Source organism: Coenobita brevimanus, chromosome 8 (genome assembly GCF_032717465.1).
Source record: "Coenobita brevimanus isolate Jiangsu-jjx chromosome 8, ASM3271746v2, whole genome shotgun sequence".
Taxonomy (NCBI): Eukaryota; Metazoa; Arthropoda; class Malacostraca; order Decapoda; family Coenobitidae; genus Coenobita; species Coenobita brevimanus.
The window spans coordinates 33,580,660-33,596,706 of NC_136961.1; the positions used below are offsets into that span (position 1 = coordinate 33,580,660).

General features: G+C 42.3%; 1 protein-coding gene and 1 pseudogene across 1 annotated transcript in view; both read right to left on the minus strand.

Annotated features, from left to right (window-relative positions):
• The window catches only part of LOC145407416 (glutamate receptor ionotropic, delta-1-like), a 417,443-nt gene that overhangs the window by 126,479 nt on the left and 274,917 nt on the right, over nucleotides 1-16,047 (minus strand). The window lies entirely within an intron of this gene.
• LOC145406063 (uncharacterized) overlaps nucleotides 1-16,047 on the minus strand; it is a 37,718-nt pseudogene that overhangs the window by 18,024 nt on the left and 3,647 nt on the right.

Here is a 16,047-nt window from a genome sequence, read left to right on the forward strand (position 1 = left end):
GAAGACGAGGTTTAGAGGAAGAGAGAGGCTCAACAGAGAGAAAGTTAGAGGAAATGCCAGAAATGTTGCAGAAATGAAGAATATTCCAGGCATCTCGCTTCCTCGTCACTGAGATGTTGAGATGGCATTTTTTTTTTCAGTAGGAAGTACAGTGTGTATTGTGCACGAGGTTTGTTGTTGACAGTTAGAGGAGCCTCTGTTGGAGAACATGCTGGTCTGCTCTCTGTGTTACTGGAATACTGAAAATGTTCAGCATAGTGGGATGGTCAGAATGAAGCTAGTCTCATGGGTTGATGAAGTGGGGGCTCCAACTCTGTCATCATATTTCCAGCCACCTTGGGAGTACCACCCCGTTTGACCGGTGCTACAGTCTACCTATGACGCTGGTCTAAACTTGATGAAAAACTTTTTTGACCCTGTGCTATGACCTTGACCTTTGACCTACAAGTTTTTTTTTCTTTGCTAAACCTACAACCTTTTCTGCAAGACTGCTTAAATTCAGAACATAACTGTTTATATATACACATACAGATCCAGCTTTGATCTAGCCTTGTGATCTTGACCTTTGATTGGTTGATCTAGAAACTAAATACTTCGTTCTTCCCTTAGCCTCAGTCATTCCCCAAGCTTTGTCTTAACTTGGATTAAAAAAAAAAAAATGTTTACGTTCATTTTCCAGTGTCAAAGTCTGACAATCATGTGATGTTAACCTTTGACCTATTGTTCTTAAAAGCAGTAAGTTTACTCAGTAGCTTACTCGCAGTCCATCCATCAATTTTACTTAACGCTGAATATAAACTTTGTGTTATTTTGTTACACACACACACACACACACACACACACACACACACACACACACACACACACACGCACGCAGGCACAAAACTCAAATAAAACTCCCGCGCTCGCGAAGCTTGCTCAAGCACGAATATAAATACCACATACCACACCACCATCAACTTACCATCACCACACCAATATCCACAACACCACAACATCACCACACCACATAAATGAAGGAAGACAGACAGTGAAAAAGAGTAATGAGAAAAACGGCAGGAAGTTTTCGGCTTACCTCCCTCATCAGCAGGCCCAACATGCCTGTCCATGACCCATTGTTCAGCCGGGCGCCCCATGCTCTGTCTGCGGCTCTCAAGTAGGAGTACCTGGCACAAAACAACACACTCGGGGAAAGTAGACACTTCGGTTACAGACGAGGCTATAGTGCCTCTAAATAATAAGGAGCACATTTGCAGTTTGATTCACATAATTATATATGTTTGTAAGGATCGGTGTCTGAAAGTGAATGCAGATATTAATAAAACGAAAGTAAATGAAGACAGGAGTAAAACTGTTATCGTTCGGAAACATCACTCTCAGTATGATACGTTGGTGGGAGGAAAACTAGTTAGATTGAACTGCCTGAAGAATCTATCCTCTTCAGTCCGATGACGTGCTGTTCACCTATATTCTTGTAACATTAAGAGACTGGTATTCCACTTACTAGCAACATTTCGAACCCTAGGTTTTATGTATAGCTCTTCTTCTTTTTTAATGCAGGAACCAAAGGCTAAAAGTCCGCAAAACTGTTCCCTCCAAAAATAAAAAGAGCTCAGTTCAATATCCCTTCATTTTGAGGTGCCTAGACACATTGCATAAGGAAATGCAAACAGAGGAAGACAGTTCCAGAGCTGACCTATTGCATAAATGAAGGACTGGGAGTGTCGATTAGCTCTTGCATTAGACAGCTGGACAGGAAAGGGGTAAGAGTTTGCTGTTATACAGGTGCTACGCGCTTGGCATAATGTATGACATGCAAATGGTTCAGAAAACCATGACCTTTGAAGTAGTGATAAAAAACAGATAAAGATGCAATAGTGTGATGAAGAGGGAGAGAGGTTGAAGGTAGGCAGTAAGAGTAGGATAATTAATAAGACCAGTATACATCATTCCAGAGTTGAATGAAATCGTCTAGAGGCTGCACGAAATAAGGAGAATAATATATCGTCATCAAAGAGAAGCAACAGAAGAGTTCTTATCAGATTACTGAGCATGATAGTGTAAGGAAGCAGCGATAAACTCATGTTGACAGTGAACCGGCTAGGTCATGAGTAATACATAATAACTAGAGCAGCACTTTCATGTAATATAAACTACTTCATCACAGGTATTTCTTGCGCCCCACAGGACCCCCCTCCACACACTATAGATACCTGTACTTAATTTTCCTATTTATTTCCTTCTGTATATGTATACCCGACTGCATTTTTTCTGCCCATGTGCTGTATTTCCTTGTCTCACCTAATGTCCATAAAAGTTCTCTCTCTCTCTCTCTTTCTCTCTCTCTCTCTCTCTCTCTCTCTCTCTCTCTCTCTCTCTCTCTCTCTCAGAGTTTGTTAATGAATAGATGTCGAAATACTGAGAGATCCTTTTGTCAAGACTTCCTCCAAGCGATGTGTGTGGCAAAATAGTGAATCAGTGACAAATTGGATCATAATACTGGCTTTGGAAACATCAGCATGTATATGAACTTTCAAGGTCTGATTGACAATATGGTGATTATACTTCCACTATGTGGATTTTCTTCTTACTGTAAAATAGTTAAATATATAGTAAGGCTGATGTTGATCCTGCAGCTGACGCTAATACTGATGGTGATGATAATCATGATTATGGCGCTGCTGCTGTTGGTGATAATCATGATATTCATCGTGATGGAATGGACAACAGTTCATCCTACGTGAAATTCATTCGTCTTGACATGAGCTGCAACACATTTTCCATGACTCCCTGGACGATGACCCGCTTGCCTCCAGGCTGCGTTGGGTCATCCACCTCCATCACAGTTTGTGTCGGGAACTGATCGGCCGTTACCACCATATGAGGGAGATGTGGAAACCTTTTGTGGGAATAACAGCCATTGTTAGATTCTTGTATTATAATGTTGCATTACAGAAAACTGTGTACAGTTTGATAATATTTATTAAATCAGTAATATCTAAACTTGGCGACAGAAATATCAATGTGCAGTACGAGACGGGCGGTGTGCCAATGTGAAATGTTTGCTTATAAGACATGATAGTGTAGTATGACAGTGAAAATGAATGGTGTGGCAGTTTGTGTTGTGACACTTAGAGGTGTAGCAGTGTATGGTGTGAAAGTGCTTGCTGTGGCACTGAGAGGTGTGGTAGAGTGAATTATGGCAGTGTAACTGTCAGGTCTGGTATTGTGAACTGTAACACTTAGAGGTGTGGCAGACTGAAGTGTGTGTTTGGGGTATGACAGTGTGTAGTATGGCAGCGTGTCTTGTGGCAGAGTGAAATGTGACGGTGTGTGTATGGCAGTGAGAAATTTGGCATTGTGTGATGCGGGAAAGTGATAAGTGTCCTTGTGATGTGTGACATTGTGCAGTGTGACAGTGTGATGTATGCAAGTGATAGGTGTTGCAGTTTGCGGTGTGGTAATGTGAGGTGTAGCAATATGGGGTGCATAAAGTGTGACTGATAGGTGTTGCAATGTGGCATGTGGCAGTCGGTGGTATGACTGTGATGTGGCAGTGTGATGCGTGATACTGTTACGTGTGTCTATTTCAGTTGAGAGGTATGATAGGGTGTGAAGTGTGGCAGTGTGATGATCTATGGCTATGTGAGGGACGAAAGTTTGAGGTGAAGCAGTGTTACTTATGACATCCTCAGACAAACACTTATTACCTACGAAAAACTGTTGTGTGACCATAGCTTAGTTTAAGATTTTACTCACAGTCCAGTATTTGTGGTAAACTATGCGGAAAGATAAAAAGAAATAAGTTGGCCAAAAATGTATGACGCAGTAGGCCTAATGTGTTACCGTCTGGAGAAAGATCGTGAAATTAAGTGAAGAAGTAGCAACTGCTTTTATTTTGTGTCCTTCTGATTGAATAATTGAGAACATCTTTTTGGTTGACACAGTTATATCTAAAATTCAATAATACAGAGACTCGATAACACAATGCTTGGTCAGTAAAGACTTTAGAATGCCTCTTTAAATAACTACCGTTTTTATAGCGCCAACAAGGGAGACCAAAATAAATTCTTACCCTCTCTTGTGTCACTCACTCATTCACTGAGTTACTGTACTTTCTTAACGAATGGGGTCCAGCCCTTGTGTGAAAAGTGTTAGGAAAGAGAATTTTGCAAAATGGTGGATATTTCTTATTTTACACGAAGCTGAGGACAGTAGCACCACTGAATTTAAGTAGGATGCACATTAATTTTACTTTTTAATAACACTCAGGTTCCTGTAACTAGCTGTTTGCTTAATAAAAATGTTTGGCTTTCTCCTGAACAGAAGACTAGTATTGTTCTGACCTTGAAAGAGATAATGAAACTAGGATCAAGACGTTCAGGTTACTAAACCCAATATCAGCTGAATATAATAGTCTGCTGTTAGTTGCACCTAACACAATAATCCTGGATGTGTGTGTGTGTGTGTGTGTGTGTGTGTGTGTGTGTGTGTGTGTGTGATGCAACTAAAACAGAAAATAATCAGTTTCATGAAACTTGGCAGGAGGGTTGGAATTGGATCCCAGAGGGGCAAGTCTCAGTTTCGTGTCATCAGAAATATTCGAGGTGGGTTTTTGTCCTCTAATAAGTTTCCTTACTGCTGTTACATATCTCATACGTGGAAAAATATGGCAGGACATTTCCGGGGAGTTTCATACATCTCTGCAGAGAGCGAAAGAGGGTGACAGGAAGTGTCTGTTATAGCAGAAAACTGTAGCAGCTGTGGTGGTGGAGAAGGTGGTAGCTGTGAAGATCGTGGTGGTGGTGGTGGTGGTCTATCTAGCTATTGCCAGACGCCTCAATCCCGTAAGGGGTGGCCACAAACAAATCGCCTCCATGTCGTCCTGTCACCCGCCATTTCATTGTCCTGCTCCCAGCTCACACATCTCTCTTTCATATACCTCTCCACTCCATCCCTCCATTTCATCCTTGGCTTCCCCCTCCCTCTCCCCTCCTCCACCTCACTCACATACACCCTCCTCGTCAGTGTCTCACTCTCCATCCTCTCCATGCCATGGCCAAACCACCTCAGTGTGTTTCTCCTAACGCTTCGCATCTTATCCACATTCACACCACAATGCTCCTTCACTTCCTCATTTGTCGGTCGGTCTCTGTATGTGACTTCACATCCTCATTTCCACTGCTCTCACTCTTGACTTCTGTCCCTCCAACAAGGTCCAAGCTTCACTTTCATACGTCAGAGTTGGTATCACAATACTGTCATGTAGTAGCTTTTTCACTACCATGCTCACTTCCCTGTTTCTTATCACTGCTTTCAAGGAACCAGCAACCTTTCTTCCCTGTTGCACCCTTTCCAGCACTTCATCCTCTAACCTTCCATCCACACTCATCACACTACCCAAGCACTTAAACGCACTCACATTTTCCATTTCCTCCTCATCCAGCCTCACTGTACATTCACTGACTTCACTTCTCTCAAAGACTATAACATTACTCTTCCCTGCATTCACCTTTAGATTCCGTTTCTTACGCACGTTCCCAAACTCATTCACCAGGCCCTGCAACTCCCCTTCGTCTTCACTTAACAACACAGTATCATCTGCAAACAACAGTACAGGGAGTTTCCAAACACTGCCCTCTCTCACTAGGGCCGCTCCAACATCCACTGCCCTATCTTGTATCTCGTTTATAACCCCATCCATAAACAGATTGAACAACCATGGAGACATGACACATTCTTGTTTCAATCCAACCTTCATATAGAAAAATTCACTCCGATCACTATCCACACACATTGCAGCCTTGGCACCCTCATACATACTCTTCATGGCCTTCAGCAACTTCCCATCTACTCCATATGTTCTTAATACTTTCTACAATTTGTCTATCTACCCTGTCATATGCCTTCTCCAAATCCATGGTGGTATCTGTGATAATAATAGTGGTGATGGAAGTTGTGACTGTTGTGGTGGTGTTGGTGGTGGTAGTGGTGGTGGAACCTGAGACAGAACTAGTGGTTGTGGTGAATGTGGTGGTGGTGGTGGTGGTTGTAGTAGTTGTAATAATGATGGTGATGGTGGTGGTGGTAGCTGTGGTGGTGATGGTGGTGGCTGTTCAGATACGCTCTCATATGAAAAAACAAAAACAAAAGAAAATACTTGCTCCAAAACGTAGATCAATTCAGAAGCATCTCTCATTTGGAAAAGTGCTGAGTGACCCAGGAAGATATATATGTCCCGACCACGGGAGGGTATACTTGGTATCTAAGAAAATCTTTCAATATCTCTCTGTAGCTTTAATGTTCACTTACTTTGTAAACTTGTGAGGGAAGACTTGGGTCAGGTATCTGAGCACCAAGCCTCGACCAAGATTCCATGTGGCTACTCGCAACGGCTGAGAATCTGGCATGCTAAATGGAACCATCGAGTACACACTGGCGCTGTTCAGGGTATGCAGTGTATACCAAGGTATAACAAAAGCAGTTACAGAAACAAATGAGTTGTGTTTCTACAGTAGCCTACTTTTGTCTGAAGGCAGATCCCGCATTGATTAAAAGGTGGACCAATTTATTTTTTCTCTTCATAAACCCGCTGACCTCAGCCATATATATATATATATATATATATATATATATATATATATATATATATATATATATGTACTCTTACGACTCAGTGTGAAATTATGGGTCCAGGTACTCTTAAACCGTAACAAAGTGATGTTCTTGAACTATACATATATCAGCCAGAAAGGACCCAGTAGGGGGGGAGAGGTATAGGCAATATAAAAGGGGTAAAAACTTAAAACTTTAATAAATAATACACTTCAATACATAAATAATAGTCACCACCACCGACTTAAAACAATACACTTAAACACCTAATACTTATTCTACCTAATTACAATATAATCCCTAGTTAAACACAAAACAAAACCAAATACATAAATAGCAAGCAAGAGAACACCAAGACACATGGGAGGAATGGGAGAAAAATATTCTCATCAAAGTAGATACATGTGTAAGTTCCTAGGTCGCTGCTGAGTCTCCTAGAAAGAATTTCCAGGATGTGTAGAGAACTCCAAAAGCCAGCAGGAGTTAGTGGTGTACTGCCGACCAGGAGTGCACTAACCCACCATCTCACCTCGCAGACCTCCTGTCGGCAAGGCGGGACAAGAAGCTCGCAGAGCCGTAGTTGCGAATCATCAACTTAGTAGGCAGAGCTGGTGGTTAAGTGCACAAGCCACAGATGGCACATTCCCATATTATATGCACCTGGTGCCAGGCACCAACCAGGACCACCCAAGCATGTCTGGTGGACTGATACCAGTCATCCAGGGACGAGAGACACGGGTTGTAACAAAGACCTCCGCAGTCCTGACGTAGGAGGGCAATAGGTTGGAACTGTCTCGTGAAAGCTCTCATCGCTAATGGGCGCGGAAGATGCTGCCTTGGAGACCTCAGAGGGAAAGAGGCTGCTGTCATCTGATAGTGGGTAGGGCTTAAGGCACAGGCAGAGCTGCAGGGAGTTAGGTAGGGGCCCGGGACAAGGTGTCAGCTATTAGATTGTCTGTACCCTTAATATGTTTGACGCGTAGATTGAAATTTTGGACTTGAAGGGCCCACCTGAGGATTCTCTGGTTGCTGTTCTGCATCTTGTGGAGGAAGGTTAATGGGCTGTGGTCAGTGAAGACGGTGACTAGATGTGGGTGAGCGTTCAGGCAACACTCAAACCTCCTCAACGCCAGTACGAGGGCCACACACTCTTTATCGATGGTAGAACAGTTTTGTTGATGTTTTTTCAGTTTGCAGGAAAAGTACGATACAGGATGTAGAATGCCACTCCGCTGCTCCTCCTGCAGAAGGACCGCTCCAACCCCCACTTCACTGGCATCTATCTGGAGTGTAAAAGGCTTTTCAATATTGGCCGACTGTAAGACTGGTCGAGAGGCTAAAAACACCTTCAAGTGGTGAAAGGCTTCGTCACACTCCGAGGTCCATTTGAAGGGAGTTTTAGGGCTTGTTAGAGCCGTTAAAGGAGCAGCTATGGAAGAAAAGTTAGGGCAAAATCTTCTATAAAATCCTGCCATCCCCAGGAAACGCATGACTGCCTTCCTGCAGGTAGGCAGAGGGAAATTTAAGACAGCTGCAATGTTGGCCTCTTTTGGTAAAACTTTTCCCTGTCCATCTATATGCCCTAGGTAGGTAACTGTTCCACAACCAAAGCTGGATTTGGCCAAGTTGACAGGGAAGCCGACCTCCTGCAGCCGTTTCATCAGGACTTTTAAATGGGATACATGGTCTTCCCAGGTGTCAGCTGTGATGACCAAGTTGTCCAAGTAGGCCCAGGTGTTTGGTAGGTCTTGGATAGTAGCATTGATAGCCCTCTGAATTGTAGATGGGGCATTACACATTCCGAAAGCCATTACATTATACCGAAACAGGCCGAAGGGTGTTATAAAGGCTGATATAAGGCTTAGCTCTCTCAGATAGTCCTATTTGATAATACCCTTTTTGTAAATCTATGGTGGTGATGTACTTTGATGATCCTATGGCATCTATAAGAGGCAGAGGGTAAGAGTCAGGGACAGTCACCTGGTTTACCTTACGATAATCTGTGCAAAACCGGCTGTTTCCATCAGGCTTAGGGGTGAGTAAACAAGGGGAAGCCAAGGGGAGACGCTAGGTTTAGCCAGATTATTATCTATTAGGAATTTTACTTCATTTCTCATTATGGTTTTCTTAGGGGGTGTTAAACGATAAGCAGATTGCCTTATGGGCTTTACATCATCTAAGAGGACAATATCGTGTTCAAGCAGGTTACAGTAACCTGGAAGGTCAGACGTTACTGAGGGGTAAGATGAAAGGAGCTCTCTGATCTCATCCCTTTGTGACTGAGTTAAGTGGGAAAGGTGGGGAGTTCAATATTTCACTATTTTTTTTTAATTACCAGGGAAGAGGGGAACGTCTGACTCTCCATAGTTTACTTCACTGGGAGATGACCCTAACAAGACTGGCTCTGACTCCATACCCAGGGAAGTGTTGGAATCAACACAGGTCTAGGTGTTTCAGATCTGACTGGCTTATAGTCCTCTGCAGCTGTTCTATCCACGTAACTCTTTATGAGATTAATGTGAACTAACCGAGTCTTCTTACGGCGATCAGGAGTGTCCACAATGTAGTTTACATCAGAAAGTTTACGGTTGATAGTATAGGGACCTGAGAGTCTGCTCTTCAAAGGGTGGCCAGGAATGGGAAGAAATATCAGTATTTTATCTCCTGGGGAGAAAGTCCTTTGTTTAGTTTTGGTATCATGGATGGACTTCATCTTTTCATGAGTTTTTACAAGGTTTTCCTCTGCCATTTTCCGTACTTAAGACAATTTAGCTCTTAATTTCTGAATGTACTGAGATACCGAAAGATTCCCGGCAGTGGACTTGGGAGTGTGGTAGAGCTGATCTTTAAGAACCCTCAAAGTACCTCTTTCTTTGCATCCATATAACAGTTCAAATGGAGAGTATCCTAAGGATTCTTGTGGGCACTCCCGTAAGGCAAACAAGAGGTAATCTATATCTTCATCTCATTCCTTATCATTCTTATGGCAATATTTCTTTAGCATGGACTTAAACGTCTGGTGAAAACGTTCTAAGCAGCCTTGAAATTGGGGGTGGTATGCTGAAGGTGTTACATGAGTAATAGCTAACAATTTTACTACTTCTTGAAATAACTGACTGGTTAGGTTGCTCCCTTGGTCAGACTGGATTTCTGAGAGAAATCCCACCGAAGTGAAAAGGTGTGAGACACACTTTACAATGCTTTTTGACGAGATGTTCTTTAAAGGATATGCTTCTGGGTAATGGGTAGCTGAAGTCATGATGGTTAGAAGATACTGATTGCCCTTGCGGGTCTTTGGCAAAGGTCCCACACAGTCAATTATTATTCTGTCAGAGGGTTCACTGACAATAGGAATAGGCTTTAAGGGAGCAGGGGTAATGGTCTCATTGGGCTTGCCTACCATCTGGCAAGTATGACATGACTTAATAAATTTAGCTACATCTTTTTTCATTCCCGGCCAGTAGTAATTCTGTAGCAGCTTTTTATAGGTCTTCAAAATCCCCAAGTGACCAGACAACCCATCGTGAGCTAGCTCCATTAGAGCTTGACGTGACCCAGGCACAACAACTTGATGGGTTTCAGCCCATGAGTCCAAGTTCTTTAGCTCAGGGGGGCGATAGGCTTTCATCAGCACTCCCTGGTCATTATAAAAACAAGGAACCTTATCAATGGCCTTAGAATCCAAGGCTACATGTTTTATTTTAGTTAGGGTTGGATCTTCTTCCTGGGCCAGGATTAAATTTTCTTTAGAGAGAATTTCTGAGTAGAACTGCTCTTTTTCAAAGGTGGGTTTATCTTTGGGGAGATTCACTTTCTGGGATCTAGTTACTACACAGGCCGGAAATACATGGGGCTGTTCTACCTCAATGTCAGGTGTGGGACTCTCTGAAAGGGGAGAATCAATGACAGTAACATTAGGAACAACTAACTTCCCTGCTAGGTCGTTACCCAATAGCATCTGAATTTCCTTTACGGGAAAAGGTTTATCCCGCAAAGCTACTACCACCTCTCCTGTTAAAAGGTCACTAGAGAGGTGTAACTTCACTAAAGGCTTAGGAGTGCAAGTAGAGAGATCTTCTACCAGCACCTGTTCTTTCATCACATATTGACGTGTGGAATAACACTTGACAACAACATGCTTTGACCTCCGGCAGTGTCTCTCAGAATTTTGATGGGATAGGACTTCCGAGTATCCTGGACCAAAGAGACTTCCCCCGAAAATATAAAATCTTCAAAAAGGTCTGTGGGGGAAGAATCTACCTTTATATGCAAAACTGGCTTTTTAGGTTGTGTATTTTTATGGGTAGATGGAGCTTTAGATGTAAATTTACAACTTGGGTGAGGACAGTGGTCAATAGTGTGGCCAGGCTTCTTACAATAAGAACATACATTAGTAGCTGAGGATCTAGTGTGCATACCACTCCCAGAAGCAAAGCTAACACCTGAGGAGGACTGTACAGTTTTACTGGTGTTTCTACTTCGTTCACGCAGCGACCCGACCAACAAATGAAAGGCGTCTGCTAATTGAGCTGCCTTGAGTATGTCTTTTTCCCTCTTCTCTTCCACGTGTCTCAGAATATTGAAAGGTAACTTTTCTTCCACTCCTCCATCACTATGAGATTTAGCAAGTCCTCAAAAGTCGTGATGCTTGTGGCCTCTAACCATTTCTTAGCCAGCCGCAAACTCCACGAATGTGTGAGTGTGGTTTTACATAATTTCTGAATTTTATCCTATGACCATCTGGTGAGATTGAATAGGCATCCAAGATTGACTTCTTTACCAATTTATGATCATCTCTGTCAGATAGGGAATTAAACAGACGGCAAGCTTTCACAACTAATTTCGGGGCTATTCAGGTGACCCAACGATCTTCAGGCCATTTGTTGTCCCTTGCCACGCACTCAAATGATTTAAAGAAGCCATCAGTATCTGACTCTTCAAACTGGGGCACTAAAGATGCTTCTCTAGCTGGACTGAAGGCAGTCTGGCTTTCATGAGTGACTATTTCCCTTTCCTTTAGATTCAGTTCTCTTTCTTTAAACTGCTTTTCAGATTCTATTTTCTCTCTTTCTAGTTCCAACTCCCTCTCTCTAGTTTGTAATTTAGCCTGCTCTATCTGCAATCTGGTCTGTTGTTCTTTATCTTTAATTTCCTGTTCATGCTTTAATCTCATCTGTAACATCAACATTTCGTACTCCATCTTCTTTAATTCTGTATTTATATTTCCTTCTGTAGGAGAATCCTGCTCTTCCTGAAGGGGGGTGGATATCCTATCAAGAGGATTCTCTAGAACAGGGGGATGGACAGGAGGTACAGCAGGTGTAGCTACTTCAGCTGGAAGGGAGACACGAGTCCTTTCAGGGGTTTCTAGAAATGTAGTCATAGGAGTTAGTCTGTTTATAGCACTGGACTCCAAAATCCCAGCAGTAGTCAGATTTTCTATCACTATTTTTTAGGACTTCTTTAGTCATTTGGGAGGTGAAAGGAATGTCAATTTGCCTAGTAATAGTTTTCCAGTCCTCTTTCCTGATGTTAGGGTGTTCCAACGTGTCCACCGTGGGATTTTTAAAAAATTCTTCTACTACAAATCGTCGGGTAGTCATAATGATTTGGGATGTTAAATAGGATGAATGTACAAAAGCACAGAGTCCATAAACTGGAACAACTCAAACCTTGAAGGAATGTATGATGAGAGCAAAATTCAGGCGAAGGGGACGTGGCAGTGATAACAAGGTAGGTTCTAGGTCCCACCAAGTTACGCCGGAACAATTACTCTCACGATGTTGGAGCCTCGGGAATGATTATAAGAGAAAAAGGGGAGAATTACGGCATATTTCTAAGATCCGGATTACCCCCATTTTGAAGTGAGGTTGAGGACACCAACGACCACTAAATCCATAGTGATGAAAGACGGAAGTACTTACTAATCCACCTGGCTGCGCAAACCAAGTATGTGCGATCACCAGCACTCCTAGGCAAGGGTACGGCTATACTGTCCGGATTCCTCCCTTACTGAATAGGGTTTATATACTACTGCCAAGAATATATGAAGAGGATAAACCCTACTAAGACACCCCGACATTCAAAGACCCTGTTACACTTACTAATCGCTAACAGCAACACAACAGAACTGTAGAAGACTTTAAGCTATTGATTAAGTAAGTGGTACGACAGCAACCTGTACTCGATGAGTTTACTAGGGGACAATGGGGGAGGGGACTGACTAATGGAGGGTCCTGTCACGGCTGCCAGTTGTTACGATTCAGAGTGAAATTATGGGTCCAGGTACTCTTAAACCGTAACAAAGTGATGTTCTTGAACTATACACATATCAGCCAGAAAGGACCCAGTAGGGGGGGAGAGGTATAGGCAATATAAAAGGGGTAAAAACTTAAAACTTTAATAAATATTACACTTCAATACATAAATAATACTGTCACCACCACCGACTTAAAACAATACACTTAAACACCTAATACTTATTCTACCTAATTACAATACACTCCCTAGCTAAACACAAAACAAAACCAAATACATAAATAGCAAGCAAGAGAACACCAAGACACGTGGGAGGAATGGGAGAAAAATATACTCATCAAAGTAGATACATGTGTAAGTTTCTAGGTCGCTGCTGAGTCTCCTAGAAAGAATTTCCAGGATGTGTAGAGAACACCAAAAGCCAGCGGGAGTTAATGGTGTACTACCGACCAGGAGTGCACTAACCCACCATCTCACCTCGCAGACCTCCTGTCAGCAAGGCGGGACAAGAAACTAGCAGAGCCGTAGTTGCGAATCATCAACTTAGTAGGCAAAGCTGGTGGTTAAGTGCACAAGCCACAGATGGCGCTTTCCCATATTATATGTGCCTGGTGCCAGGCACCAACCAGGACCACCCAAGCATGTCTGGTGGACTGATACCAGTCATACAGGGACGAGAGACACGGGTTGTAACAATATATATATATATATATATATATATATATATATATATATATATATATATATATATATATATATATATATAAATATATATATATAAATATAAATATATATATATATATATATATATATATATTATATATATATATATATATATATATATATATATATATATATATATATATATTAAAAGTTGGGGTCGCCCATTATCCACCCACTTAGTGTAGCACTATTCTGTTTTTAGGGTAGCTCTACACTGACTGGCAAGCCAAATGATTTCCTATAAACCAGGAAATCAGTTACAACGCTGGGTGGTAACCTAATAACTAACCAACACGTGTTCCCTACATGACAACAAGTAGGTTGGAAGAGGGTTAGTGCCCCTCCCCAGAAAACAACTAACTAAAAATACAAACAAGAAACCTTAGACCAGGACTGACCAACAGGTGACGTCTAAGGACCGAACACAGGACATGGTAAGGATAGCTACATGGAATGTAAAGGGTGCAAATGATGAGGTGAAAGAAAGAGAGATTGTCCAGGTGCTTGAGGGTGCAGATGTGGATGTATGTGGATAAACTGAAACTAAATGGAGAGGTGAGGGTGTGAGAGAATGGGAGTCTGGATGGGGTATATACACTGGTGTGGATGGGAATGAGAGGGCAAAAGAGGAGTGTGTATAGTTATGTACAAATGATGGAAGGACAATATAGGAGAGTATGGATCAGTTGGCTCAAGAATTGTGTGGGTAAGATTGAAAGGTGGGCTACAAATGTGGGTGATTGTGTGTGTATGCACCAATGCAAGATCGTGCAAGCACAGTGAAAAAAGATTTCTAGACAAATGTGGAAACGGGAATGGAAAAGTTTAAAAGGAATGAGAGAGTTTATGACTGGAGATATCAGTGGAAAAGTAGGGAATGTGAAGGTGACTGGAGTAGTTGGTGAGTAAGGTATGCCTGCAGATGTGGATGAGAACGACAGTGCTCTAGTGGACTTTTTTGCCGGGAGGGGGTTGATGATAGCCAATATCCTCTTTAGACACAAAATGATCCACAGGTATACGTGGCAAGTGATGAGAAGGGTGGGTGGTGAACTGAATGAACAGAAGGCAATGATTCATAATGTGTGTGTGGATGATAGAATGAGAAGGTGTGTAACATATGCAAGAGCTATACAGGTTGGGGGAGTGGACTTTCTGACCACCACTTGGTGGTGGTAGTGAAAGTCTAAGTTGAACGTGGAGGAATAGAAACAGGGAAGGACAAGAGGAAGTAGTTCTTGCAAGGAGAGTGGAAAGTTTACAAGGGGATGGAAAAAAGGCAGAATACAAGAGAGAAGTGGAGGGACAATTAGATTAATAAGATTTTAAGCAGATGGGGAATATGGAAGGTGTGTGCAAGATGTTCATAGAAGAAATCTCTGCAGCTTGTGAGGTGGTGTGTGGGGTGAAGAGAAGACCAAAGGGGTTGAAAGGAACAGCATGGTGGAATGAAGAGGTGAGGCAGGCTGCGGCTCAGAAGAAGGCATATAGTGAGTAAATGAGAAACAGGGGTGTGGAAGAAGTTGAGATACAGAAAAGTAAGTTATATGTAGAGTGGAAAAGAAAAGTGATAAGATTAGTCAGAGAGAGTAAGAACAGAGTGGATGAGGAATTCGGAAGGAACTTGAGTGTAAAGTGGAGGGAATGTAAGAAAATGTTCTGGAAAGAGGTAAAGTGAGTTAAACATGGTGTTAAAGAAGTTAGCTGGGGAGGGAAAGATAAAAATAGTAGATTCCTGGTGGACAAGGGAGAAAATGTGAGCAGATGGAAAGAACACTTTAACTCGCCGCATGCCAGTGTCATTTGAAAATGGTCTGACATAATTCTGCGGCCAGTGCCAGTGCCGTTTTAAAACAGTAAACAAAAAATAAATAAATAACTGTGACCGCATTTTTCAAGGTTTGCGGGTAAAAATTGGCAGGCATGTATGGTAACTGTTCCCCTACCATCTTTCAGCCTGTCAAGGCCATACACTCACTCGCTCCCCCCCCTCACGCTTGCCCTGCCTCACTCTGCCTGTGCGCCTCACTCAGTGATGTACATAAGGAAGGCATTTTGTAAATATTTTCATGTAAGTGTAAGTTGTCAATATTTTTTTGTAAGTGTAAGGACTATATACTGAGGTCACGCAGTAAAGACCTTGTTAGTGCCAGGACTGTACGTAATGAAGTCAGGTTGTACCTATCTTCAAGTAAGAGTAAGATAGTGCATTCACAGAGAGGAAGACACACAAATTGTAATAGATGTTGAAGTAATAAGTAATAAGAAAAGTGCACTGAACATTGCTATACCTTCCCAGCATAAATACCTGAGTATACCTTACACAGAAAACGGCTTTCTCTCACCTACGTGATGAGCGAGAGAGAGCAGCTATACCTGTATATGAGTATGTAGGACTCAATAAAACCCATTTCCGAGTCTCGATGAGCATTTTAATGGTGAAATTCGTTG